The 25,872-nt window shown below is 43.9% G+C and overlaps 1 long non-coding RNA gene across 3 annotated transcripts in view; it reads left to right on the forward strand.

Moving 5' to 3' along the window:
* The first annotated feature begins 4,908 nt into the window (after positions 1-4,908).
* Positions 4,909-25,872, forward strand: part of LOC120101462 (uncharacterized) — a 314,162-nt gene continuing 293,198 nt past the window's right edge. Inside the window, exon 1 of one of the 3 annotated variants that reach the window (XR_015684675.1) lies at positions 4,909-5,156. This is a non-coding gene — a long non-coding RNA (uncharacterized LOC120101462). The remainder of the gene's footprint in view (positions 5,157-25,872) is intronic. The other 2 variants (XR_015684676.1, XR_015684677.1) reach the window with 2 other exon arrangements.

The following is a 25,872-nucleotide window of genomic DNA, read 5'->3' on the forward strand; positions in this document are numbered from 1 at the left end:
TAGAAATGATTTATCCATCAGAGTTATAGATGAGTAGTCAAAGTAATTCATTATAAAAGAGAAATTATTAAAAATATTAATAAGACTATAATTAAAGCCTGTTCATCATTCTCAACAGCCAATGGGATGGGGGAAGCACAACACAGGTATCTTTCTACTGTCAGACAGCATCGGCAATCCTGTCTCACTATAAACCCCAACTGTCACCATTAATGAATGCTGGTCATTTGAATCCACTGTTTTTTAAAGATTTATTTATTTATTATATATAAGTACACTGTAGCTGTCTTCAGATACACCAGAAGAGGACATCAGATCTCTTTACAGATGGTTGTGAGCTACCATGTGGTTGCTGGGAATTGAACTCATGACCTCTGGAAGAGCAGTCAGTGCTCTTAACTGCTGAGCCATCTCTCCAGCCCCGAATCCACTGTTTTTAAAGGTTTGCTTATAATGTGTATACTAGTGACACTTATCTGATATTTCTGATGTGTTACAGCTGTACAGGGTTAAATTATATATGTGTGTATGTATATGTGTGCTTACATACATACATACAGATAATCTATTGTAATTTTTTTCAAGACAGGATTTCATTATGTAGCCTTGGCTGTCCTAGAACTTGCTTTGTAGACCAGGCTGGCCTTGAACTCACAGACATCTGACTTCCTCTGCCTCTGAGTGCCGAGACTAAAGGTGTAAGCCACTACCTGCTTGATCCTTCTGTGACTTGACATACAACTTTGAAGCTTTCCAGTGGGGCAGGGGCAGCACATCAGCTGCCCCTTCAAGGGGGATGCCCTCAGAGTGGTTCCGTGTTCCATTTTCAGTACAATGTCCGCAGACTTGCATGAGATACCCAGCGCTTTGTTATGTTGGAGGATGCTGCCCTGCTTGGGCTGAGAGGAGGACTCAGAGTGTGTTCATTCAAGTCAGAATAAGCTAGGGTGTTGGGTAGGTTAAGAGAACAGATAGGATCTTGATAAACCCATCAAAAAGTGAAAGTCCTGAAAACTGAAGATGTGTTATATATCCTCGCCACTCAAACATTTGCTTTAGCAATCTGCAGACTACTGTGGGGGAGAAGACTGGGTTCACTGACTCTGTTGGGTGCCAGAGACAGCGGTGTACTGTACAACACTAGTTAGGCAGGTTCCCAACTAAGAATATGAAGCATGGTTTCCTACAACCTATGCCACGGTTGCATGTTCTGAAGTTGAGAAGTAAGTCAGCAGAGATGTGAATTAAATGCATTTTTTAAAGCCTTTTTCCTCCCTTAGAATGGGTTTGTTAGGATAAAACCCCACTGCAAATGAAGGAGTACAAAGTGTATCACTAAAACGTCCATGAGCTGATATACTTTCCAACTCAGTGACCCTTGCTGTGGGGAGTCAGCTCAGACACAGCACCTCCAGTTCAGGGCCAGGTTAGTTCAACGAATAGTAGTAGATACGGACGAGGCCAGGATTCTGCCCCCAGTGGTGAAAGTGTAGCATTGCGCTTAAGCCCTATGCCAACATGGAACTCTAATCAGTGTTTAAGCAGAACACACATCCCAGTGGGAGCTGCGACAGGATGATGGGAAGAAACACTAGAAAGTGTTATGACTCTTGTTTCACTCTGTTGACTTCTGGAGCTGAGCAGACGTGTAGGCCACCTGCCGACTCTCCGTGACGAATTAGAGGTGAAACACCAGTGATGGTACCCTGTTTCCTCAGCACTTCCAGATGGATTATTCTCATTCTTACTTTCTCATTCTTACTTATTCTACTGTCAATCACGTTATTATAAAAAATGAGCATTGTTTATTTGGGGCCAAACAGGAACCACATTAAAGCCAAAGTCTTTATTTAGTGGGTCTATGGATGTGATCACCACCTCCACAGAAATTTAAGTTGAAAAGTTTCCTGAGGAGTCAAATTAATTCAGAACCAGGTCTAGGTAAGAGACTGCATTTGCTCAGGGGTCGGAAAAAATATTCCTTGTGGGACAAGCGCAGGGTGTTGTCCATTTTGAATAAAGTTTTATTGGTGCATATTCCGGACACTCATTTTTATTTTATCCACGGCTGTTTTTGCACTGCAATGAGATAATTGAGGACTTGTCACAATTTTTTTTTTTTACTTTCTAGTCCTGTACAGAAAGTTTATTGACTTTTGAATTCCAGAAACAATAGGGAATTTGCCCCTTCGTGGAGAAATTGAGAGGGGCCACCAATTGTGCCAGCATGGAAGATTTTTTTTAGTCCTCTAGGTTGCAAAATAGTCAAAGCTCATTGAGCCCACTTTGGTTAATAAGTTTAAACTTCATAATCCATCTTTTGCAAAACCAATGAGAACAACAGAAGAACCATATTTCATAGAGTTTCAAGTGGTGCCAGATAGGCTAAGAGCGTAGATGGACTGTGGATGGGAGTCCCTTCTCTGACTGTGTCAGCGTAGGATGAGGGTAGTGGCTAGCGTGAATTGCATGAAAAGAAATCCAAACCTTAAAGGATTTGAACAGGACCTTGACACTGTTTAGTAGATACAAGGAACCTCCATTTAAGTAACTTCAGAGACACCGTGGCACTGTGCCTATCAGAAGATGAAGGTGAGGTTCAGGGTCTCACATTCTCCTGCTACAGTGGGTGTAGGATATTGCTGGACCTGAGAGCTGCTCGTGTTTGTCAAGGGCCCACAGTGTGCTGGGCCTTCTTCTGGTTTTCCTATGTGTGTGGTTAAGAGTCTGTTCATTCCCAATCTTTCAGGAGAGAGGGAGAGAGGGAAGGAGGGAGGGAGGGAGAGAGATATAGAGACAGAGACAGAGACAGAGAACTAGTGCAAGAGCAGAGCGCTGTAATTCATAATAATGTACGGTATGCATGGTCGACCTCTTCTTCTGTTCAGCTTTCCGCATAGATCGACCCGGGAGAAACACAGATCCCTGGGGTCCTGGAATATTCAATGGCCAGAGTTTCCCTAGAAAATACCTCAACATCAAAGGGTTGATTGAAACCCTTTCTCCGCCCCTTACCCCTTTTGTGTCTGCATTGCACTTGCGCCATCTAGTGGACAAATAAGAGAAGTGGCACAGCCAGATCTCTTCAAAGTCAAATAGCAACCAAGGAATTTTCTTTTTTCTTTTTTCTTTTTGGAGCTGGAGACCGAACCCAGGGCCTTGTGCTTGCTAGGCAAGCGCTCTACCACTGAGCTAAATCCCCAACCCCAGGAATTTTTGTCATCGTATTCCTGTGTCCCTGAAGGTCTTCTTCCCAGACCTAGGGACTGGCAGACAGAAAATTCACAAGTCTTGGAACCAATGGGGCAATGAGTATTTCTATGGCAGTACAAGGGAGGCAGAACATGTTAGCAGCCAATATCTGGAACATTTTGGGTTTTTAGGACAGAAGACATTACTAGAATCTTGTGGGTGGAGACAAGGCATACAGATAAGTATCCCCCATATCAGGTCACCCGTATGAGAATGACTTGATTTCCTATGTAACCCTATCATGGGTAATCCAAATAGTTCTCACCAGTATAGGGAACCCCAGAAGTGTAGGGGAAACCAAATAGTACCTCAATGTGTAGATCGCAAATAAAACTTCAGTGTGGGGAACCCAATATAATATTCCCAATGTGGGGAATCTGAGTAATTTTCTCAATATGAGGTTCAAACAATACCCCAATATGGTAATCCACCTAATAACCCTTCAGTGTGAAGAGGCCTGCTCTGCCTTGCCTATAGGAATAGTCTGTAGGAGGTCCTGATGCTGTGAGACTTTACACAGAGCCCTTGCACACATCATTCCTTCTGCAGAATGTTCTTCCCATAACCATTCACTCCTCTAGGGCTTATTTTCCCTCCAAACTCTGCCCATCCCTCACTCCCTCAGGGCGTCCCACTTGCACCTCCACTCTAGGCTTGTCTTGCTTTTCTATGGGCAGATCTTAGACAAGGATAAGAAGACAAGCACTTTATTTGCAAAGGGACCTCCAGAAGGCCCTGTAAGGGAGAAGGAAGAGAGGTCAGAAGTGACAGAGAAGAGGCAGAGGCAGGCAGGGAGCTGAAGCTTGGGATCCCTGGTGAGAAGGGGCTGCAGAGATCCGTGCTGAGTGAGATCTACAAGAAGGGAGAAGTGAGGTGCACCGACTCGATCCCTCTGTCTTGGGGGACTGACAGAACTGCGTAAATAGAAGTAATACTTCTCCAGTCTATATAGATTTTTCCAGTTTTGTTTTCATCATCATCATTGTTGTTGTTTCTGAGACAGACTCTTACTATGCACTTCCCCTCTGACCTCAAACATCTTGAGCCTCCTGCTTCAACTGCTCGTATGCTGCCTCAGTTTCTCACACATTGTGACTGCAGGTTATATAGTGTCATGCAGTTAAGCATGCACCCTCCTGCTATGGTCTTTAGGAACGAGCAGGCTGCCTCACTCCACAAAGCTCTAGGACAGACGCATGAGTTGGCTCAGTTAAAGCGTCCACATGGCAGGAGACTAGCTCAGCCCAGCCCAGGAAAATTCTCAGGTTGTGATGTCACCGATGGGCAATATTAGTGTGTGTGGTCTGTAGCCACTTTTCAAAACTTAGGGAATTTATAGGCTTGTCAGCAAGCTCCCAGGAGAATGGTTACAGCACATACCAGGCTAACCTGGCTTAGTTTGCTAAATAAGAAAAGCAATGCTTTCGTTGAATTTCTTGCTCTATCTCTTTTTTTTTTATCAAGCAACGACCTAACCTTTTTGAAACCACAAAGGGGATGTAGAAGAGGAATGAAGCTGTATTAGGAGCAATCAGAATGATGGAGGGGAGGAGAGTCCAGAGCACTCAGTTCTGAGGATTCCAAGCCTCCAGTGACAACTGGGCAGCCCTGGTTCTTGGTCTCCTTCTATATGGACTGCTTCTGTGTTGTGTGCCAGAGGTACAGCGGTCCTCACATCTGAGCTGGATGCCAGGGTTCCTAAGAGCCCTCAGTGGGCCTTCCTCCCACTCTCAGCTACATGAGTCAATGCAAATGCTATGTGTGTATGAGTGGCTGAGAAAATGTGCAGTGGAATGCGGCTCACACTTCAGGGACGCCACCACAAGACTGATGTGTTGGGTAGAACCACAGAGGCTGCCTGCCAAGGTGGAGCGCTAGGCTGAATTCAGACGACGGTGTTATAGGTGGGTAGCTGGGATTTCCGTGTTATTGTAACTGGGAACATGGCAGGGATGTGTGGCTAGTGATAGAAACAGAGAGTTTACTAAACACATCTAAGAAAGGAAGTGGGACAGGGCTGGGGAAAAAATCAGAAGCCCAATGGCGACTATGCCCAGCAGACTGGAACCTCTCGTTAGAGGTCATTTTTATAGTGTAAGCTTTTGTTGATTTGTTTTTCTTTATCAATTACATTGTGGTCTTGGTGGTGGTTTTAGTATTTTTCTCTACCAAATATTTTCTTTCATATGCTATTCAATAATTATATTTATTCGTCTTCTTGTTGCATGTATGCATGTGGCATATACGTGGAAGTCAGAGGGCAACTTGGGGAAGATGATTTCCCCCTTTTTCAATGTGGGTCTCAGGTATCAGACTTGCTTGACAACAGATGCTGAAACATCTCTCTGGACTCTTATTCAATAATCTTGACCTCACCTTCTGTCCTACTGTCTCTTCACAGAGTGACTGAAATCTTCCCCATCACTTGGTTGGAAATTTTTCATTTTTTTGAGTCACTTCAATAAGCATGAACATAATCTGTCCCTCGTATTGAGAACTAATTGTGCACGCAGACTGCTGCCTGAGTAGTAGCTCAAAGGCTGTATACTGTATACTACAGGACACAGACTACATTCCCCAGGCTCCTTTGCTCTCTAGCAGGTTCAGCATATAGGACAGGCTGGTGGGTGATTGACAGGTGTTTGTCCCTCCATCCCTCTCTATATTATTTTTTTTTTGAGACAGGGTCTCATAGATCCAGAGATAATCAACTTAGCTGTCCATAGGACTTCACCAGCATTGGGCTACACAAATACATCACTGTGTCTAGTTTATGTGGATGCTGAGGGTCTGAACTCAGGTCCTCATGCTTGCACACCACGCTCTTTCCCGATGGAGTGTCTTCTTTAGCTCCTGCAACAATCTTATTTGTATGTCTGTGATTTCTATCCTTCCTACTAGAGTAGAGACTCCATATTCTGACCATCCATCCCGGCACAGTGTAGGCGCTGAATAGAATGAATTGAATAAATGAGTAGACAAAACAGTTTTGAGACAGGTTGAACTTGTGGCAAGAACAAGGGATTTTTAGAATGATGCATTTTTTTAAGGACGTTGTGGGCTAAGTGTGGGTCAAGGAGGCATGTCTGTTAACTGTTGTGACTTGGACAATGTAAAACAGAAGGGCCCTCAGAGTACAACCCAGGTGATATTTCCCTGCCTCATGGTACCTGGTTTCCTTTGGGCCATTATTTCACTCATCAGTCAAACCTGTCACATCAACTGCTCTCACTCCTTAACCTGCCTGAGCTCATCTTTAACCACCAGGGACAGTTCCCCATAAGGCACACTTCCTCTTTCATGGCTTGTGCCTGTCTTTCCTGCTCCATGATTTCCTTGCTCCATGGCAACCTGGTCCGTTGCAAGACAGAGCCTATGCAGGACCTTCAGCCATGGAGTCCGGTGGGTCTTGGGCCAGTAAGGTGCGAGTATCCCACCCCTAGGACCACTTTTAAGGTTTTGAATGTCTGCCTGCTAACTAGTCATCCACACTCCATTGCTCTTCTCTGCCCCCTGCCTTTCTTCCATAGTCCCCTACTGTGCTTTTCAGCAAGTTCCTTTCCAGCGTGTGCCCCAAATTTCCAGCAAATTCCTTCCTCTGGGCTCACACTGGGAAGAATGGACTGAAGAGAACCAGGGCATGGTAAGTAGTGCACTTTCTCTAGCCCTGTTACTTAGTATCTCCCTCATCAGGGCAGAGCCTGCCCCACTGGTAAGCCTGTCCTCTACCTTGGCCTGTGAAGGAATGCTCTTCCAGATGTATGCTGGACCACCAGAAGCATTATTCAGGAGCCAGTTAGAATTCAGATGCTCCACCTTGGAGCTGTGGGATCAGGAACTGAGAGTTGGCTCAGCAACACAGATGTCAACGCCAACAGTTTTTCACAGGATCCAGCTCCCAGAAGTGTGGAGACAGCACTGTAAAGTCACCCCAGTCAAATGGGCAGTTCTCTTCTGCACTGACTACTTTGGGAGGTTTGCCTAGGATCATGTGATGACTCTTAGCGATGATGACGGATGATCTCAATCTTATTTTCCAAATATGATTATTCTTGTTGTAGATAGATGGCATAGGGCTTTGTATTGGAAACCCCTATGTGAACCATCAGCTTTCAACAGTGTTGGGTGCATCCCATACTGCCATTCTGGAGCATTCTGGGACATACCGGTCATTTTGGGGGCTCACTTGTGCTTCCAACGGCCAGTGCCTGTATACCTCAGGGTGTCTGTCCTGAGGCATGGATTGTTTTGCTTGTGTGGGGAACTGGGACAAACCATTAACCAGTCATGGGAGAGTCCATGACTCATTAGCACTCACAGGACTCAGAAAGGCAATCAGAACCACCTATGTGTTGGTATAATGGCAGGACGCAGATTAAAATCAGCAGAATAGAGTCACTGGGGCCAGGCTCAGAGTATCAAGCTATGGCACTCTAGCTCTCCTTCCCCATGGCCCTACTGACAGAGCCTGGTTCTCCCTCCACTGTTGCGGCAAGCCACACTCATAGAGATTTACTAACCAGGGACACTGAGCATCCAATAGTCACCAGCCATGACTGCTCACCTGGCTCACCATAATCTCTAGCACCCTCTGAGGTCAAACAGACAAAGCCCCCACCATAAAGGGCATTGTTAGCAGGGGCTATCTGGCGTGGCTCAAGGTCCTAGCTAAATAAAGAGACTCTTATCAACAGGGACATTCCAAAGTCTGAGAGGTGGCCTCCCTTAAACTGGCCAATAACCAGATCTTTCTTAGGACAAATTTAACCCTTTACTGTATAGAGAACAAAGTACTCCAGATGTCTCACTGGCTGTTGAGCCTGCCCTAGCTGGGTCTAGCTGTGACACCATCTCCAGAGCTCCCTGGCAGAATGGATCACACTTGAGGGCTGGGTCCTGGCTTATTTCTCTCCTTTCCCAGTTTCATCTTCTCCTCTGTTTGTTGTTGTTCTGTCTATTCTGATTGAGTCTATTCATCACCTCAATTCTGGGAATGTGTTCTGGAGAGAGTGCAGACAAAATTAGATGCTATAAGGCCTTTCTAAGTCCCAATTTTCTATTTTTGAACCCCCACCCCACGTGTTCCTGTGGTGTCCTTGCCTCTATGTGCAGTTCCCCACACCAGCTAGAGTCCTACTGACATTGATCATGCCCTCTCGCCAGCTCTCAGCTCACATCATTTCCTGCAGTATTACTCTGTCTGCACCTACAGCTTTTCAGAAGACCGTGCTCATGCAGCTTCACTGTCCTTTGGAATTTGCCATTTCTGTTGGCCTCTGCTCCCATGGCCCTCCACACAATCTTTTGCCAGTTACTACAGACTTCATGACGGATTCCCTGAGGACTGAAGGCTGCCTGCTATGAAGCATGCCATCCTTTGAAGGCATCTGGCAGTCCTAAGTCGCTTTTGGGTGCTAGGACGCAGGCGAGATTGCCATATTCCTTCAACTAGGTGACTCACTGTCATTAGGACAACAGTTCTCAGCGTGTGGGTTATGACCTCCACAAAGGACAAATATTAGATATCCAGCATATCAGATATTCACACCATGATTCCTAACAGTAGAAAAGTTACAGCAACACAATTAACTTTATGGATGGCGGCGGGGTCACCAGAGCACGAAGAAGTGTATTAAAGAGTCCCAGCATTAGGAAGGCTGAGAGTCACTGCTGTAGGAAGGTTTCTCTCTCAGGCAATGGGAGTAGGGGGTGAGTGAAGTTTCACCTTAAACTTGGATTCTCCACACACAGGAAGGAGTCTGTCCCTCTGCCTACTGATATTGCTCTTTTCTCTCCCTCCACCCTTTCTCCTGTTAGTGAAAGTCTCCTTATACGGCTTCTGTTCAGCAGGACCGAGCCCTTCCGACACAGCAGTTCCTCATTACAACACTTTACAGTTTCCAGTTCCATCCAACCGTCACACAATCCTGAGAAATAAGAGGGCAGAACTACGTCCATTTTACTGATGGAAAGGTGTAGGCCAGAGAAGCAAGTGGCCAGCTGGGCGTTCCAGCACTAGCATATGAATGTAGGATCGTAGTGTAGATATTACATTATTATTATTATTATTATTATTATTATTATTATTATTATTATTATTACATAGTTGGTTGACATTTTGTTTAAAGCACTGTTTATTTGGATCATATTTATCACCATTCTCCTCTCTTGTCTCCTCCCTCTAGCTACCTTTCTCCTCCAAAATATCCCTGTTATATGTTATATATTACATGTTATATGCCTGTGCGCACATATATAAAGCAAGCATTATTTGCCTTTATAGATGTTTTATCTCATTAATATGATGGTTCCAAGTTCCATCCATTTTCCCACAAATGATAGACTTTCATTCTTCTTGATGCTATGGAAAACTCCAGTGTATGCGAGTATGTCCGTGTGTGCGTGCATTCTTTGTGTGTCTTTCTCTCTGTTTATCTAATCATCTGTGGTCACCATATCTTTCGAGGGCCACCATTCCACACTAGCAATCTCTTAGCTCACAAAACTGGTAAGTGGACGTGAGTGTCAGGCAGGAGAATGCCAGAATGAATCTATCACATGCACTGCCACTGTTAGAGACAATGTGCACATAGGTGGTCCTGGCTTCTGAGTCTCTGAAGTAGTGTGACTGTATCCTCTTCAAAAGTTCGTCGATGCTAATGGGATGGTGGCAAGAGATGGGTCTCTTCAAGGTGGTCAAGTCATGAAGGCTGTTCCCTCTTGGATGATAATAGGAGGTTCCTCACAGCCTTTGGCTCCTCTGTCTTTTAGCTTCCACAGACACAAGGACATCGTGTTTCTTTCCATCCCACCCCAAAGGATGCAATACCAAGGCACCATCTTGGAGGCAGAGAGCTGCTCTCACCAGACGTGACCTTCAGAATCCTTGATCTTGGGCTTTGCAGTCCCCAGTTCCAGTTAGGGAAACAGCCCATGATATGTATTGAGGCTGAGGAGTTCAGTACAAAGCACTGTTCATACACTTGGAACAACTGATAGGTGAGTTAGCATGCCCTGCATCTGCCATGAGCTAGTGAGGACAGTGGGGAGCCTTCTAGAGGCCAGAATCAGTCTCCGAATGAAATGCACTCAGGAGAAGACCATCTGGCTATGACTGTGGCAAAGGAGGGACTAGTCCTCCAGGGACACCATGAAAAGTGAGGGGGCAGAGAAACACCCCAGCTTCTCCTTCCTTTCAGTTCTTTCTTTTCCCCTTTTATGTTCGTTCTTTCTTTTTTGGAAATGAGGTTTTACTATGTAGCTTAGGCTGGCCTTGCTATTTCAGTGATCCTCTGATCCTTCTGCCCCAGCCTTCCAAGTACTGAAATTGTAACTGTGACCTATTGTGACCAGCTTGGTGGCTACTTCTCTGTCTCTTGTCCTAAGTTCTCACTGGCCAAACGTTAATGGAAACCACTTAAAAAGAAAGTCTGAGAAGGACCGAATTGTTCTGGAGATAGCAGCGACCGCTGGGCTCATGCGCTTTGCAAACGCTGACAGGGGGCGGAGATTAAAAATAAAATAATATGGACTTAGTGACAATTGGAGTGATTAAGCCAAACAAACAAGCTAGAAGAACTATATAGCTTTCTGAGCAGTAGGACTGATGTCTACATGTTCTATTTGTTCTGGGCACTAACAAAGCTTGGGAGAACTTGGTGGCAGTTTGGGGTTCCTCTATCCCTCCCAAGGGTGGGCAAGTAATAGGCTGGTGTTGCCTCTTCTAGAAGATTAAACAGCCAGAGCACTTCACCCCTAACAGCTTAAAATGACATACTGAGAACATCAAGTATAATCCCCTCATGTTTACATGGTATGAGTGCCCTTTGAAAATCTGATTAGTTCTTTTAATTACCAGGGACCCTTTTGGCACTTAGCTGGCAAATAGCTGGATCTAATTAATACTCTCCGTGTTAGGAAAACATCATTTATTTCCCTATCTGTGCTCTTAGTTTTGGAGGCTTCTGAGTTCAGCACTCAGGTGGTCTCTTAGCAATGTCCCTTTCTCTTTCACCACCGCTCCACATGCTTCTACGGGGCCATAAAGTAGACCAGAACTTGATGGATGGTCTACATAGGACTACTTCACAAGCTAATTACAGTGGAAAGCTGGCACAGAGGAGACATGGGAGAGGTGACAGTCTTCAGACTGTCCCTACCAAGTGCTGTCGATGGAGAGATCCTTTCCTGTTTGGGACAGTGATTAAAGTAACTTATTTCCACGCTGTATGAGAGCTGTGTGCTGTACAACTGGTGAAGAATGCGAGCAATAGCTGGGAGAGCTGGCATCTGCACTGATTTGAATGTTGTCTTGACTTCCATTTTCCACGGTGACAGGTGTTCCACACAGACTCGAGCTATACCCACTATGAAAAGGTAGAGTCTTGACATTTAGTTCAGGCAGCCAAGTCCTTAGCAGTTCCTGTAAATCCCGGCAAAGGAAAATTCTACAGAAGCCACCTAGTGGGTCGGTGAGGATGGAGCCAGGCGACTCACTTAAGCAAGTGCTTATGTAACCTCAGGGCCACAACTGCTGTCATGCAAGACCAGAAGCACGCAAATTTCCATCTCTTAGTATTCAGATGACCAGAGCTGTGACTGTACAAAGAGCTGGGGGCCTGGTTGAAGCCAGAGTTCAGACTGGCCCTTAACATGTTCCTGCTGAGAGGAATACATACTCACAGCTTCCTTTCTGTACATGTTGTGGATCAGAGTGTGTACAGATTTTGAGATAATCATCATGGGCTTCCTAGAATCCGATCAATCAATACTACTGCTGCTACAAGTCTTTCCAGAACTGACAGGAAAAACAAGTCTTGACTTCAGGGGATGTCACTGGGATGTTCACTGTATAAAGTGTTGTCAACTAGGGCATCTATGCTAGTACAAGACTATCCAAAATGCCTTAAAGAAGGTGAAAGAGAAATCACTCCTAAACGCCAACTGCAATGAAGCATAATTGGCAGCAGAGGGCAGCAGAGGGCAACAGAAGACACTGGAAGTTGATTTTTTTTGCAGCTGGGCACATTCTTTCCGTGCACCCCACCCAGAGCTCACACACGCCACATCTGTTTGCCAAGGCCTTACCCTTCTTACGTGAACACTAGTCACTGTGCTGGTGAGCCACGGCTCAGGTCTGATGGAGAACCTGTTCTGTCAGAGGGTGAACAGCTTTTCACTGGGGCAATCGGGAGGGTCAGGATGGAAGGAGCTCGTTGGCTTTCTCACTTCCCCATCCATGAGACCAGGCAGTGGAGCCCAGATGGTGTTAAGGTGGTAGGCAGCCTTGTCTATTGTCCTGGTGCTAGTGAGAAGTGCCTTGGGATTCAGACAGCTGCTTGTTTGGAGGAAGACATAAAACTGTCAACCTGTGATTTCCTCCAGATCCCTAAGCTCTAGATCCTATAAGCAAAAGCCCTTGGCCTTCTCCCTGAGTGTGGCTCGGTGGTCGGATGCCATCAGTCTGACTCTTCTTAGAGTCCCCAGAAGCTAGGATGAGTGTGTGGCAACGCTAACAATGAGGAGAGAAAAGACAGTCTTAACAAGCCTGGGAGGAAAGCAGGCCCCATCGAGAGCAAACTTCACTGCTTTTAGTTTCTAGTATGTTCCCTTAGCTCACGGTATACTGTTTCCAAATGAGCCACACTAGGGACTGTGGTACTCTCATTTCTTCAGGATCACTGGTGAACCCTCTCTAACTTAACTGTTCCTCTCTTCTTCTACCCCACCCCACCCCACACCCAGGTCCTGATAATTACCCCTTTACTCTGCTTCGCCTTGCATTTAGACAGTACCCAGGACCTTATATTTAGATAGTACTGAGGACCTTGCTTTTAGACAGTACTGAGGACCTTGCTTTTAGACAGTACTGAGTACCTTGCATTTAGACAGTACCCAGGACCTTATATTTAGATAGTACTGAGGACCTTGCTTTTAGACAGTACTGAGTACCTTGCTTTTAGACAGTACTGAGGACCTTGCTTTTAGACAGTACTGAGTACCTTGCATTTAGACAGTACCCAGGACTTTGCATTTAGATAGTACTGAGGGCCTTGCTTTTGGACAGTACTGAGGACCTTGCATTTAAGCTTTGCTAGGAAATGCCAGATCTATTCATTTCATTTCCTGTTGAGCCAGTGACTTCTGACCTCTTTGTGTGTGAAGGAAGGGCAGTACTGAGTCTCCTGTCCCACAAGACAGTTTTCCCCTCTTCTCTTTTATTCCCAGACTGGGTAACTTATAAAGAATAGTAGTTTATTTAGGTGACAGTTCTGGAGGCTCGTGACCAAAGGGTAGCATCTCAGGACCTTCTAGCTGATGGGGACTCTGCTGGGACACATGGTTGAGCCACTACATGGTGGGAAGACCAAGGTAGGTGGAGGGAGATTGCTTTGTTAGCAAAGTCACTGACTTGATACCTCATCTGCCTACCAAGATATTAACATATTCAGGAGAGCAGAACTCTTAGGACTTAGTCACTTCTGGAAGGTTCCCCTGGTCCCATCTCTTAATACCTCCCAGTGGGGTGAGGATCAAATTTTAACACAAGCTTTGGTAAAGACCTTCAGACCAAAGTGGAGATATTTCTTACACTCAAGTCTGTTTAGCTGGAGACCCGAAGGGCTTCCAGCTACATGGCACTATCTGTGAACCTCTCCTGAATACTTTTGGCTGCTCTACCTTCTGCACCAATTTTCAGGATACTTTTCACATAGGAGACAACATCTTCCATGTAAGCTCTTCCTGGGCTTTGGGTTTATGCGTCATAGGTTTATGTGATACTTCTCATCTCTCTGGGACTCCTATCAGAACTGTCTGTTTTCTAAAATCTAAACACCATTGCTTTGTGTTATGTGATATATATGTGTATATCATATACATATGGCAGAGGGAGGAAGGGAACAAGATATATGAATTTATACAGAGAGGGGGTCTTTTAGTTGATAAGGGGATTTATCAATCTGTTACTGACATCTCCATTTTGTTCCTTTTCCCTCTGCTCCTGACCAGGCTCAAATCTCATGGACAATTACCATAAACACAACCTTACTCTTTCCTGCTGGCTAGCTAACTCCAGCTTTCTTTTTACTCCTTGCTGGACTCATGACTCAAAGCAACACACCAGAGAACAGGTGTGGCGTTGACTTCCTGGCCTGGAGTCCTTTGGATCAATCATAATGCCTGGAAATACTATTGCTGGTCCCATATTCACTCTCTCTTACGTCTTCTTACCTTGGCTATGTCATCATAGCTTCTCTGCTTAACCTGCCAGCATCTCTCCCTTCCAACTTCATTGAGAAAATATAATCAACCAGGTCCACCCTGAAGATTACCTGTCACCATTTTTGCTTACCCTCCTGGCATCCTTTCTGCCAGCTTGCCTGTTTCATAGATGGGCAAACTCTATCTAATGAGGGAAAACTTGACTTTCTGCCTGCACTGCCCTATCCTCTCTCCTTGAGTGCCTGCCTTTTAGTGGCTCAGTTCTACTCCCACCTCCAACAAGCTTAAATATCTCTCAGGACTCTTCTTCCTCAGCTACTGCTCATTCTCCCTGCTCCTCATGTGAAGCAAACCTTTTGATAAGCCTCACTCGGGACATTGAATCATGTGGTCCTGTTTCTCTTCATCCCACTTTATCAGGGGTTCAATGCCAGCACCCACCTGAGCCTGCTCTTGTCAAGGTTGCTGCTGTGAACTCCGTGCTGTTGAAGCTGACATCAGTTTTCAGCTTCACCCTCCCTGACTCAGTGGCTGCATCTGACTTTTTGCATGCCTCCTGGTTTCTGAAACATTCTCTACACTTGGTTTCTAGCACTCCACACAGTACTTGACTTTCTTTCTTGGTATGCTTGCTGGCTTTTCATGTTCACAACTTGGAAGGATGGGATGTCTCAGGTTCAGTCCTTTGGCCTTTTCTTTCATCAGAGATAATCCTATCTTCTTTCATGACTTGAAATAACATCAGTATCCTTAGACCCCCATGCTTTTTTTTTAAAATTGCTATTGCTTTTTTGTTCTTGAGACATGACTCCTCTCTGTAGCCCAAAACTGGTAACAATTCTCCTGCTTTACCCTCCCAAGTTGCAGGAGTTACCAGGCCTGACTATCCCCTGTGTTTATATATTTAGCCCAAATTCTTCTCCCAATCTCTCACAACTGCCTTGAAAATAATTCTAGGAAAATAAGACTAGGATGTCTAAGGAGGTTTCAAGGTCATAGCTAATGAAGAATTCTTGGGGTTTTTTTTTTTTTTTTGTTTTTTTTTTTCCGGAGCTGGGGATCGAACCCAGGGCCTTGCGCTTCCTAGGCAAGCGCTCTACCACTGAGCTAAATCCCCAACCCCCAGAATTCTTGTTTTTGAGACTGGACCTAGCCACCTTCTCTACATTGGTTAATGAGAACTCCATCATCTTTTCCCCCAACTTTTTATTGATTCTTTGTGAATTTCATATCATGTACCCCCTTTTCACTTATTTCTCTATCCCCTTATATCTGCCCTCTGCCCCTGCAACCTACCCCTAAAAGAAAATAAATAACCAATAAATAAACCAAAACAAAGCATAGAAAACATTTCATTGTGGAAGCTGTAGTTTGTTTACAATGTGTCCTACAGTATACACCCTGTCCACACATCTTTACTTGCAAATGTGCATTGTTTGAGGTTTCTGGCTTGTGCCACACCATCAGTATTGGATCCTCACTGGGACTCCTCTCAGTTATCTTGTTGTTTTCCTGTGTCATGGAGGTCCTGAAACCTGGGTCAGCAGGACCAGCCCTTTCACAGCTAACAGTTCACAGATAATGTAGATTTTGAGGTGGACCAACTGAAAGCCCTGGATCAGGGCCTGTGTGTCAACCCATCAACTTCCCTTTCCCCACACCACTAGGGAGAGCTCTGCAGCACTGCTCTGGCTAACCCACCCAAAGCAGACATCATCAGGAGGCAGGGCCAGCTCTTGTGCATCCAGAGCCAGCTTCATTGTGTTGCCCAGTGTAGGCACCTGGGGCCCCCTTTCCCAAGTGCTGCATATAGCAAGGAGCTGGAGCAGCTCTTCCTCTCATACCCTCAGGGCTGGCTCACCCATGCCTTCACCATCAGGGCCAGCTCCACTGCATTACCCAGACAGAACTCCATCACTGTAATAGCTCAGGCCTTGGCTTGTCTTCTTAAATGCTATACATACTCTACCTGGACCAGATTGTTATCCCAAGATGCTTAGAGCAGAACTAGTTTCATCCTTTTATTTCCTGCTACCACCCTTCTCCAAACACCACAATTGACTGGATTTCTAGGCTTTCATCCCTGTCTATCTATAGTCTCTTATTAATAGAGCATCAGAATAAGTGATCTCTTTAAAAGTCTTAATCACTTGCTATCAGGCCTGTGCTCATAGCCTCCCCTGCTTCTATCTAATTTTGAATGAAGACAAGTTCCTGCCATGCCGTTCAGACCTCTCTGATCTGTCTCTTCAGTGTCAGCATTTGGGACTCTCCCTTCTACCCGCTTTTAGCCACAATGGCCTCTGTGATGTCAGGCTTGGACATTCTTTCCCTACAAGCCCACTTGCTCATGCGCTTCCCTTAAGCCATGGGTCATCTCTCAGGGAGACCTCCCAGTACTTCATTTAATTCTGCCATACCCTCTCTCTCCTCCTCTGTCTTCTCTCTGTCCCAAGCCCTCATTGTTGGGATGATGGGCTGCCCTTAGATTCTGCTTACTGGCTTCCAATTCCAGGATGTAGGTATCTCATGGCCTACATCATTGCTTTGTTCACTGATGTGACTGAGTCCCTAGAGCAGTTACAGCACCTGCAAATCTGCTAACAGATACCATTTTTTTTCTTTTTCTTTTTTTCGGAGCTGGGGACCGAACCCAGGGCCTTGCGCTTGCTAGGCAAGCGCTCTACCACTGAGCTAAATCCCCAACCCCTAACAGATACCATTTAATCAACAATTGTCTTGTCTGCACATTTGACCCTTCTTTACCTTTCCTGAAATGTCTAGCTATTTTAATCTGGTTTGACCTAGATTAAAAAACATCAGGGTGTGGAGAAAGAGAAGGACATTCCAATGACTTTGAACCATGGGCCATTTCATTAAGACTATTGTTCCAATCAGTACGCCAGCCAACAGTGCATGGGAACTGCTTGCCACTATGTTTTCTCTAGCATTTGTTGTTTTTGTCTTCGTGACTACAGCCATTCATTAGGTGAGATGGTCAGTTGTGGCTCTGAGTGCATTTCCCCAGTGGTAAGCATATTTTCATTGCAATGTCATGGAGTAGCCAGAGAACATTATATTAAGTGAAGTAAGCAGGGCATAGAAAGAGAAATACCTCATGTTCTCATTTATTTGTGAAGATAAATAAAACTGACTCTGTAGAAATAAAGTGGAATAATGGTTATCAGAGGCAAGGAAGGAAGGGGTGAGAAAGTAGTGACTTGAGTATAAAAATTCAGTTAGATAGGAGGAATAAGTTCTAGTGTATTGTAGAGTAAAATGCTATCCACACCTTACTACTTAAGAAGAGCTGGGAGAAAGGATTTTGAATATTTGTAGTACAATGTCAGATAGTTGAGACACTAGGATGCTAATTACCTAGTTCTAATTCCATAGCATAAATTGTATAATTAATATGTACCAATTAAAATAATAAATGAAATAGAGGGAAAAATTGCCACGCCAAAGGGTCAAGGTTAAGACCAGTGAAGACAGTGTACACTTTCTTTGAACAAAGATACCATGGATGTTTACTCCTTATTACAATGGCAGCTCTTTGCCCTCATCTTCTAATAGAAATGATGGCTTACTAATAATGTTCCTTACTTTTATCCCTTGGACCATGGCATGGAGGCAGACTCTTTCCCAGGCAGTGCTCTGAGATAGGGTCATGCCACTAGAGTATTTTCTCTGATTGCCCCTGTGATTTCCATGGACAAGCATAGAAACCATCCACTCTGCTCAGCCTGTCTCTGATGGTTGATAGAAATAGGTGGTGTCTGTAGGTCTGGGACACAGACAGAATTCTTTTTTGTCTTGACTTTATGCAGATGGATAATTAAATGTTCCTATTCTATGTCTCATCTGGAGTTCTCACCTCCAATACCCAGACACACACACACACACACACACGCTCGCACGCACGCACGCACGTACGCACGCACGCACGCACGCACGCGTGCATGAGGATGAGAGCAACCATGACACAAGATTCTTAGGAACAAGTTCACAATCTCATAGCCCAGATGATATGGTACATGCTCTGAATCGGAAAATCCATTAAATGAACCAGTGATAGCCAGTTTGGCAGCTAGAGTGGCACAGGTAATTGAATGTAGTAGACATGCGCAGTTGTCTCAAAATGGTGGTCAATCTCTGCACTTACTCTTCTTATCATCATTCTTTCTCTCTTATGAGTTAGGGGTTCAATCTATTTTCTTCTTGTAGGAAGGAATTAGAAGCTCTTCCAGACTTAAACATCTGGGCAGTGTGTCCAAAGATAGATTTGACGCTGGAGGCTTAGGTCTGATGCAATTTTAACTGTTTTGCTCTGTGGCAAAGACTGGACCCAAAGTGCTAGACATAGATATAGTAAGTAGCTGCAGGAAGGCAAGCTCATCTTCTCCATTCACTGTGCAGTGGGAACATACAAGTTACCACAGTGCAGATGCATAATACGTTAGTGATATGTGTGCAAGCTGTATATGAGAATACATGCATGTATGTCCATATATGTATGTCCATGGGGATTGTCTAAGTGTGTTATGTGCTCTAAGAAACAAGAGTAAAAGAACATTTGCACTAGAAAGGCTGGGCAGGGAAGGAAACGTCTGCTTTTTTTTTTTTTTTTTTTTTTTGAGATACAGCCACTGAAGACCCAATGAGGTGGGTGTGTGAAATGCTAGCCCTGCTGGCTACTTTAATAATACCATTCAGCTCTACTGATTAAATGCTTGTTAGAATAAAAGAGAAGTGAAAGTGATCTGTCACAGGGGAAAGAGGACTGGACTGCCTGAGCCAAGTGGCCTTAGATTAGTTGCTATTCTTCTTGGATCCTCTTCTGTAATGTTCCAGATGTGATGGGTTCATGAAGGAGAGGCCCATTTTGCTCTTGCTCACAGATGGAGCCATAGCCAGTCATGCTTGCTAGAATTCAGCTCCCAAGGGGGCTCAAATGAGCCCCAGATTGTTTCCCAGGGAGCCCAATCCAACATTCCCAGCAGACTGTAGCAGAGCATAGCAGTTCTACTTGAGTTCACCATGAAGAGTACCAGAGAACACAACAAACACTCTCACCAGGAAACACTCCTGTTGTCGTTGTTCGTTCTTCGTCGTCGTTGTTGTCATTTGTTTGCTTTATCTAGAAGGGAATAGAGCTGAATTAGAAAGCGCAAGGTCAAATGTGTTCAAAGCCCAGATTGCGGAGAACATGGGGAACAAGAGGAGAATACCAATGAGGACACAATGATGGGGTTTTGGATCTTGCATTTTCTGGCCTGTGCCTGGCACAAATGATGGGGATCATTTCCTCCTCATACCACAGGACAGCAGATCTAGGAAGCTTCTGTGGCTTCCCAGGTCTCCTTTCTTTTATTCTCTGACCTACTTTGGTAGTATCAAGGCAGTGATGGTGAAATATAAGGCTTTAAACCCAAATCCTTTATTTTTGCTCAGAGGTTGACATCTCCACCTTTCTTATGGCTTGGGTGGTGGCATGTGCCTGTGCCCTGGGAGCCGGTGATGTAGACTGATGTCAAAGCCTATTTCTAGTATGCCCTCTGCATGCTCTACCCTCTCTGCCCAGTTCACACCACTAAAGCTTCCCAAGATTCCCAGAGGAAGTTGGAGGGACCAAGTAGGAGAAACACAGATCTCTAAATGACTTTGCAAAGCACAGCTGTCATGTTCCCACTCTAATCTCTGCACTGACTCCGACTGATCATCGATAAGTAGGAATCTCTTAGTGTGCTAAGCCTCCATGACAGTGTTCCAAAGGAACTATGACTAAATGTCATAAAGTAGGTTGGCATAAAACATTTTTATTTCATGGATCATGCCTTTTATGCTATATGTGAAAGATTTACAATCATAGTCAAGTTCATCTGGGTTATCTTCTATCTTTTCTAGGAATTTTATAACTTTCTTTTATATTTCTATCTATGATGCATCTTCAGGTAATTTCTTGGACTGCATCTAAGGCTTTGTCTAGATTCAATTTTCTGTTTCTTTTTCCCCCTATACGGGGTGTTTAGTTGTCCCAGTATCATTTGTAAAATAGACTTTTTGTACCCTATTGTATCTTTTTGATATTGGCGGAGGAAGATCATTGTCTGTTTTGTGGGGGTTTATCTCTGGGTTCTCTGTTCTGCTCCAGGCAGAACTTTGTGATCTCAAAGTGAATAAGTCTGTTTTTTTATAATCCTTTCAGTATTGAGTTTATTATTCTGGATAATTTGCCTCTTTTGTGCACTTTCTAGTTTGGCAATATTTATAAAATGATCTTCCGATAATTTGATTGGTGCCACACCGAGTCTGTAGATTAAATATGGAAGAATTGATATTTTGATAGTTCCAAGACTTCCCCTCCATCAGAGTGGAATATTTCTCCATTTCACTCTCACCCCCATTCCCAATTCCTACTTATCTTTGTGTTCTGCTTCTGTGACAAAACATTCACTAAGACCATTATTAAGAACAAGGAATTTATTTCATCTTATAGATTACTGCTCATCACTGAGGGAGGCCAAGGCAGGAACTCAGGGCAAGAGCTTGAGGAGAGACCATAGAGAATAAGACCATACTTACCAGTTTATTCTCCCAGGCTCATATTCAGTAAGTTTCCTTATACAACCTATACATTTGCCCAGGAATAGCACTGCTCAAAGTGGGATTGGTCATCCATCTTAGCAATCAGAAGGCAACAGACATCCCCACAGGTCAATCTGATGGCGGTAATTCCTCACTTGATGTTCACTTTTCCTGGGTGTGTCAAACTGATAACTGAGATTAGCCATCACACAACTTAAGTGTTTATCTGGAGTACTAGCCCCCTGTTCATTCATTTATATCTGTATTTACTAGCTCCAGTGTGTGCGCGTGTGTTTGTGTGTGTGTGTGTGTGTGTGTGTGTGTGTCTTGCAATATCAAGTTTTTTCATGTACCTTTCATTTTGATTAAGTCAAACCCCCTGCCCACTTATGTCTGTATGCCTCCCAACTGTGTTCGAACAGTTCTGCCTACAGTATTTCCCATATCTACTTTAATTTAGCTGTATTGGTTTTGGGTTTTTTTTATTGTTTCTTTTCTTTTCCTTTTCCCTTTTTCTTTCTTTTTCTTTTTCTTTCTTTCTTTTTTTTCCTAATTTTCCTCTCTTAATAACTAGAGGACTTTAAAAATATGTGCTTTGAAATCTCTAGATATGTGGGGATTTCCCAGCTACTTTTGCTTGCTGATTTTTACTTACCCCACCATAGTCTGAGGGAAGTTATTGTGTTATTTCGTGGCTGAGAATGGGGTGTCCTTCAGTGCAGTTTCACTGTGATCTGGAGAAGAATGTGTGTTCAAGCATACGCTGCAGATTTCAATTATGTCCAATTGATTGGTTGTACTTTTGAGTTCAATTCTGTCCTTATTCAGTTTCTGCAAGCTGGTTCTGCACTTTCTGACACAGGAACATTGAAGCCTCCAACTATTACAGTGGACTAGCTCATTTACCTCTGCAGGACTATCAATTTACCCCACATACATTGAATGTAATATTAGACTCATGCTTATTAAGGACTGATATCTGTTCTTGGAGAAGTGACAGAGTGATCATCATATAATGACCTTTGTATTCCTGATAATTTTTCTTGATCTGGAGCTGGCATCAGCATAATCTTTCTCCATATATTTGCTTTTAATCTATGTCTTCATATGTTTAAAAAGAGTTCCTTGTACACAATGTATTCCCTATCTTGGTTTTTTCACCCCACACCCATATCTTGTTTTTTAATTTGTGTATTTAGACTAAGATTTTTGTTAACAAGAAAAAGAGAGAGATGAACTAGTCTGGAAAGGCTGAGGGAAGCAGGATATGTTATAAACCAGGGCTGCATTGTGAAGGAGTGGAAGTCTCCCACACAACTAGGTCAGAGGTCAGACAAATCTTTCATCTCTAGAATTCAACCAACTCTGAAGCAAAAATACAGAGCACAGATAATAGGTTGTCTTTTGGATATGGACCTCCGAGTGCGAGGATCTTACTTGGCAGGCTTGGTTTTTAATGAGGTTCTTTTTAAAAAATTCTTTTGAACCTTTTTTCCTGTATAATCCAGATTAGCCTGAAACTCACTGTCTTCCTGATGTGATTACAGGCATGCACCACCACTCCTGGCTGTAATGGAAATTCTAAGAGTCTTGTAGGATTCTTGACATTCTGGAAACCCAAGTAGACATTATTCTGGATTTTACTTTGCTTTTAGAAGAGTATAAAGTCTTCTTTTTCTCTATGGACAATAAAAATTTTTTTTATTATATGTTTGAATTACTTTGTATCATGCTGGTTCCATTTTCTGTTCAATGACTTTTGTAGTTTTAATTGAACGTTGTGTGTTCAGTTTATCTCTGGTCTTAGTATGCCAATCATACTTCATTTAAAGCATTTCTTCCAGTGATCGTCCTAGGTTTACAATACACAGTCAAAAGTGACTCATTTTCAAATCATATCACATTGCTTCACCCAGTGCCTTCCTATGACATCTCTGCTATGCATTTTATTGATACACAAACCATTTTGTCATAAGAATAAAAATTAAAAAAAACCCAAGTTCTACTTGTACTTCTTAAAAATAAATGTATTTCTTTTCCTCTCCTCTTTCTATGGATTATACTTCAAGCCTGTATCATTGTATTAATAACTTTTTTGTCATCGTGACTAAATTCCTGACAAAGAGAAAGTCAAGGAGAAAGGGTTTATTTGGGCTCATAGTTTTGAGAAAGACAGACCATAATGATAGCAGAAGCAGGCTGACAGGAGCAAGAGGTGGCTGGTCATGTTGTTTGAAGTCAGGAGGCAGAGAGAGAATTAACTGCGATGCTCAGTTAGCTTTCTTCTCCCTCCTTGATCTAGTCCAGGACCTCAGTGCTCAGGATAGTACAGTATACATTCAAGGTGGGTTTCTTTTCTCAGTTAATCCCCTCAGGAAACAGATCACGAGTTGTGTCTCCCAGGTGATTCTAAATACAGTCAAATTGACAATGAAGATGAATCATTGTCACAGAAAACATCCTGGGAATTCAGTGAGTTTGTGCTCCTGACAGTGGACTTCATTGTGTTTTCTGCCCCTTTTCCAGCAGCTGGAAGAGGGTGGTCACACAAGGCAGCTACAGCTGGCAGCTCAGCTTTCATGGTTCTAATAGAGCTTGAGAATAGTCGCCACATCCAAACAGAACAACTGATCAAGCTGGTTGCAGGTGGAGCTCAGCAGAAGACGGCCCAGATTGCACAGAGCCCTGGTTTTGATCTCTAGCACTTGGGGGGGGGTGGGCGTGGGTGACTAAACTATTAAAAAAGCCAACAACTCTTTACTAATCCTTCAAAGATGTGAGTCTATGGGGGAGATCACTGTGCCCAAAGTTGGAGAAATGAGTAGTTCTAGGAGTCAGAGCTCACCACTACAGGAGGCCATCAGCAAAGCTTCTGCAGGATCCACAAATGGGAAAAGCTGGGTGTGGCTGAAAAGCGGCTGTTGATTTGACCTGTACCCTGTGCCTAGGTCTGTGCACATGCACACGTGTGCTTTCTCTCCTGCTGCCACGAGGATGTAGAATGAAGGACCACATCTTTGGCAACATGTATTCATCCTACTTTGAACTGGGATTAGTCACTGTTTGGATGTTAGTTGTCTCTGTGTGTGTCTGTTTAGCAGGTTTGGTGTAAAGGAAGGAGGAATATTTGGAACTGTCCATTAGCTGTCATAACTGTGCTAGGACTTGCACAAATGCTCAGGGATTAATGCACCCAGGTTTCATACTGAAGACGAAGAAGCCAATTCTGATCAATAGGCCTCATTCTCTTTGAAGGCTGAGAGACAGGTTTAGTGGTTAAGCAAGGTACCATGGTCACCCAGCTCATAAGTGATATTCTTTACATCTCGGACTCCAAGACTCCATAGTTGGTGTAGGATTGATAGAAATGTGGTAGGTGATGAATAATGCCAACCAATCTAGACCACAATTTCTTTTAATGATAGGAGGAGATACTTTTTCCATAGAATGACTGTATTAGGTATCTGTATTGTATTCCAAACTACAGCAAGACTTAGCTGGTTAAAACAACAAGAGTACTTTTTTTCCCTGAGGGCCAGAAATTCAGCTGTGGCTTAGTGTATGCCCAAGTTCAAGGTCTTGCATGAAGCTTCAGGGGAAATCACAGGTGAGAGCTATGGCCTCTGAAGTGGAAACTTCTAGTTCTTTGGCAAATAACTAACTTCTTGTGCCAAATGATGTTTTGCTGGGGCACAGGTAAAAGGGTGTCTTGCTAAGGCAAACACATGAAAGACTATTTTCCTGAAGCAGACACAGGTGAAAGGATGTTTGGATACAGCAGACACGTGGAAGGACACTTGATGAAGGAATTTAAATATGACCGCACAGACAGTGAGAGACAAGCACTGAACCTTTGTTTGGTTTTCTCCACCTTGCTATTCTTTGCTAAAGACATTCATGTATTGGTTCATCTTACAAAGCATTGTTGAGCTCAACTTGTGATACCTCTGCCATTGAGAAAAACTCACCCAAGAGCTGCTCCCGAGGTTCCTGAGGCAGCTTGCTTCTTCTATGGCCTCACCTCAGGCCAGTTGGTGAGACTGGTGGTTTCTTCAGGATTCAACTACAGCTGTCTGGTGTCTGCTTGCTGAAAGGCTGAACTGTAGTTACCGGTTCGTGCCTGAGGTCTGCCTGCCTAGAGGACTGACTGGTCTGCAGTTGTGACTCATATTAGGTGTTTGCTATTGGACTGAACTGCTGCAGAAGAAGATCGAGCTTCTCCTCAAAGAACTATTGCTGAACAGGTCCACTTCCCCCATATACTACTAACTTTTCTCTTTCACTGCTTCTGTTGGCTGGTAGGCTAGAGGAGAGGTTGAACCCTTATTAAAAGTAGGTTGCAAAAAACAGGGCTCTTGTGAAATTGTAATGTGATAAAATACTAGGACCAAATGCAAGTTTGCAAAGAAAGAGTTTGTTTTACTTTATACTTTATGAGTCCATCATCCAGGGAAGTCAGGGGAGAAACTCACTACAGGAACCTGGAGGCAGGCACTGATGCAGAGGCCATGGAAAGCTGCTGCTTACCAGATTGCTCCTCATGGCTTGCTAAGTCTACTTTCTTATAGCACCCAAGGTTACCTATCCAGGGTTGATATCCCCCACAATGGTTCTCCTGTACCACCAATTAAAACAATATACCACAGGCTTGTCCACGGGGCAATCTTGTGGGGATGTTTTCTCAAGCGAGGTTCCCTCTTCTAAAAGGATTTTAGATTTCTATTGACAGAAAATTGGAAGGTACAAATGCATTACTGGAAGTGGCAGCTCACACATGTGGTTGCTAGCAGGCTCTATGCTCTAGTGCTT

Source organism: Rattus norvegicus, chromosome 3 (assembly GCF_021556685.1).
Source record: "Rattus norvegicus strain SHRSP/BbbUtx chromosome 3, alternate assembly SHRSP_T2T, whole genome shotgun sequence".
NCBI lineage: Eukaryota > Metazoa > Chordata > Mammalia > Rodentia > Muridae > Rattus > Rattus norvegicus.